The sequence below is a fragment of the Habropoda laboriosa genome, unplaced genomic scaffold, assembly GCF_001263275.1.
Source record: "Habropoda laboriosa isolate 0110345459 unplaced genomic scaffold, ASM126327v1 scaffold67, whole genome shotgun sequence".
Classification (NCBI taxonomy): Eukaryota; Metazoa; Arthropoda; class Insecta; order Hymenoptera; family Apidae; genus Habropoda; species Habropoda laboriosa.
The window spans coordinates 4,521,967-4,526,057 of NW_017100242.1; the positions used below are offsets into that span (position 1 = coordinate 4,521,967).

Sequence of the window (4,091 nt, forward strand, 5' to 3'; positions counted from 1 at the left end):
TTTTTTTTTTTTTTTTTTTTTTTTTTTTTTTTTTTTTTTTTTTTACGTTTGTTTTTTTTTTTTTTTTTTTTTTTTTTTTAAATTTAAAGGTTCGTTGGAAATATCAATCTAAATTATAAAATTCGACACGAACTTATGGGATGATCTAATATGAATGAAATTTTTATGTAAAACGGTACGTTGGTTACATTATTCGTCGAAGAGTTCACCAAAAGGTTTATCTCGTGAAAATAAATAATAATAATAAATAATGAAAATCTTGTTTAGATGATAAATTTTTGGCGTGAAAATAAATAAACAACGAAAATCTTGTGACGATAATAAATTTTTGCGTGGAAATAAATAATAATAATAATCTTCTTATGTATACCAATATGAAATAATGAGGATAAGATATATTTACATACAATATTTTTTCGTTACATGAGAAATTTCTAACAGTTTCTTTTACTACAGTCGCAGTGTTATTTTTAAAATTGAATAATGTTTCAAATGATTTTATTATAGCATAACCTTAACCAACGTTCGTTCTCGAATGACTTTCGTTGAAATGAATTTTTACAAAACTAATTGTTAAATATCTACATTAATCAAACAGGTGCAATTTTATCGTCATCTTTTTAGAATTCTATACTTTCAAGATATCGTTAGTTCTACTATTTATCACGTCTATGTTATTCCGATCTTGATGCTTGATCGTGTTAACGTTATCGATTTTTCTTTCCGAAACTAATCAATCGTAATTACTTTACAGAATTATGTTACTTTTACCTGACGCTAAAAATACTTGAAACGATTATCACTCTTATCTTAATTACACGTAAAAGACATTTAAATTTCCTATTGTTTCGTTGTAATTATAAATACCATGGTTTTTCTCAATTTTTTTTTTCGTTCCACGAATATAAAGGCGAATTAGAAATCGCCTTTAAAAATAGTTCCTCTTAACGTTATTCCATTTACGATATAAACTTTGTCTCTTCAATTATTTAATTATTTAATCGTGCAAAATATCAATAATAATAACAGTAATATTTGATGAAACATAACAATTTTACCTTGTGTCGCCTCGAGTTCCTTAATTAAGTAACAGAAAAATATTTACATTTGACGTGAAAATATGTAAATATGAGATATATTTATTTCGGTAGAAAATATAAAAACCAATCTGTAGTTCAATTTCATTCGTAAAAATTCCACTTATCGAAAGGTATCATTTCATCGAGGACTACCAACGACAAACGCGTGTTGTTAAATAGAAAAGAAGAAGGTAGAGTCGTGTAACGCGAGACATGTTGGATTATCACAGACTGAAGTACAACTAACTAAACATTAGTTCTCCATCATATTTTGTTCGTCACGTGCAAAAAGCGTGTAGAATTATTTTTTACATCGGACAATATGAACTAAAGGCATATCCGTATTATATCATAAGACACTTTTATAACTTCATGAATTTTACACTTTGATCCTTTCTGTTGCATCCGAAGTATCATTATTCGCTATTATTCAATCGATAACGATAGTTTATGTCTAACTCGACTTGCCACGCTCGAGAGAAATCTATTTTACTCGGCCGCAGTTGTAAATTTTTTTATCCTACATTTCTTTACACTGTGACGACGATGTAAGAAAAATTACTCTCCGACTGATATTTTTATTCACCTCGAAACATTTGGATCAAGTTTACCTGCACCCGTTCAATTCGTAACTGGTCTTCGATCGACATTGTAGAAATTTCTGTTATCTTCTCTTCTATAATATCTGCTTAAAATTTGGATGATCTTTAAATTTCAAATTCTATAAAGTTCTCTAATTTTCTCATTCGTCAATTGTCGCTTCTTCTTTTGCCAATTTCATTTCTTCAGGAGATCCAAAAGTCGTGTAAGCGACCGTTAAATCAATTTCTATGTTATTTGTAATAATTACGCTTATTACGTCATCCCGAAGAAATTCGAACGCTGTTTAAAATATATAAGAAACTTTTTCTATACCTTTTCACGACTTTCTCTCCGTATCGACTTCAATTCCCCGAGCAATTTCGACTTACCGATCGAACTACTTCACACTTTACACTTTGAGAACGTTCAGATGTACGGTTTAATTATCTCTGTGCGAGTGTAGAAATTGAAGTTAAAAAGTAACCACTTTTTTGAGAAACTTTAGTGGGTAAAGTATCACAGCGTTTGTCACGTTGCGAGAAATTGCACGAGTTTAGTTAAAAAAGAAGGACACACGTTAAACGAGAGTGTAAAATACGGATTACATTTCTCGATCGTATTATCAAAAAAGGAAGAGAAAAAAGAAAGAAAGTCAAAACACCAACAACGAAGTAAAAACAGCGAATTCCGTGGTCCAACTAACATTTATAAATCCTCATAGACACTTGGTCCAGTAATCTGGGGTCAAGTGTTAAATCAAAACTGATAACCACACGAACATGCAACCGTTATGTTGATACTTTGGAAAGTTGATGACAATAATGACAAATTTTCTGTTTCAGTGGAATTGGTAAAATTTGTTGGAATTTTTCATTCGATTACCGGCTCGAACACAATTAGAAATAATAAGAATCGTCGGATAAAAAGAATACTTGAAATTGTGTCGCTAATGTTTAAATGTTTAAACGTATTTTGCACATCGACGATTGAGAAGCCATTCCTTAAGGCGTTACAATTAAACTAATCTCAAGCACGCTGATAATCTCACGAATACTCAAAATGTAATTTTTTTTTTTCTTTTTTAGATATTGACCGTCTGTAATTATATTTTTAGAAGTAATTTCTGTCTTTTATCGTATATCTAACGAGATCGACGGAATTTTTTGACGAAACTGTAAGTTTCCTCTGAAAGTCGTGAAATTGAATGAAAATGACTTAACTAACGAGGGTAAGCAATTTTTAATAATTGGGTTTTGTTTATTTTACATCGACGCTCAGGTAGTGATTTGATATAATCGTGCTAGAAAATTGTCCATTTTCTCGAAACAAAATGTTACAAAGAATATTCATGTTTTCACAGGTTAAAACGAAAATCTCTTCCTTCGGCTGGTATTTCCATGTAATCGATTGGAAAAATCCACTATTTCGATATTTTGAATATTCTTAACATTCACATTTTCTCTTTTTTTTTTTTTGCTTCAAGTATTATTAAATATTATTTAAATTCGGCTGTTTGAAACTTACAAGAGACAGTTTCTAAAGGTAAATCGTGGAGTTTTTTATAAAACTTATTATACGCGAGATAATTCTCGAGAAAGTGTGTTTCATACATAACTGCATTCCATATTTAAAATTATTTCATTTGAATATTTGAAACATTTTTAGCCTAATAGTTTTTAATTGTTGAACAAGTTAAAGTTTATAATTTTATGTATTAAAATAAATGGTTTTTTCTTTTCTTTTTAATAACAAACAAAATATGTGATTACGATTTGTTAATTATACGTATGTTTGAAAATCGGTGATTTTGTATCTGAACACAGTCCTGTGTTAAACAACATGTAAACGTTTATTTATTTACAGTTTGCTTTCAACATTAAACGTAATTATGTTAAAGTAATGTACATATCTACAAGTAGTTAACATGATAATTGAAACACAAACTTTGTAATTATCTCAGAATTTGATATAATTGTATGCTGCATCTATAATTCCCATCCGAGCTATAATCGAATAAATATCGCACTATTTTTCATTTGTTTGCGAGTCAGAGTTACTAGAAATGCGAATTTTAAATTTCATTTTCGAAAATCGGCACTATTTTTGTTAACTTAACCTTCAGTCTCGATTGTAGGCTGAATTTATTAATATATAACACGTATTTATTACAGTATTTATTCGTGTATAGTACATATTAGTACATTTATACATACAAATTAATTACTTTTGTCTTTTAGGTTTTTTTCTGTCAAACAGGTCTCATAAAAAAGTTTGAATATATGAATTATTATCCAATATTAACATCCACATGTATTCCAAAATGTATTTCACATGTGAATAACTACATGGAAAATGCTAAATGTTACACGTTACAGTATTTTTTAAAAAATTTCCCAGATCTCCCTTTACAATTGAATCTTGGTCTACTCA

The 4,091-nt window shown here is 28.9% G+C and overlaps 1 protein-coding gene across 1 annotated transcript in view; it reads right to left on the reverse strand.

The window, feature by feature from the left end:
* Nucleotides 1–1,100, reverse strand: part of LOC108571982 (gonadotropin-releasing hormone II receptor) — a 5,568-nt gene extending 4,468 nt beyond the window's left edge. Inside the window, exon 1 of the mRNA XM_017934151.1 lies at nt 1,059–1,100. The gene's annotated coding sequence lies outside the window, so the exon portion shown is untranslated. The remainder of the gene's footprint in view (nt 1–1,058) is intronic.
* Between the last annotated feature and the right edge of the window lie 2,991 nt (nt 1,101–4,091).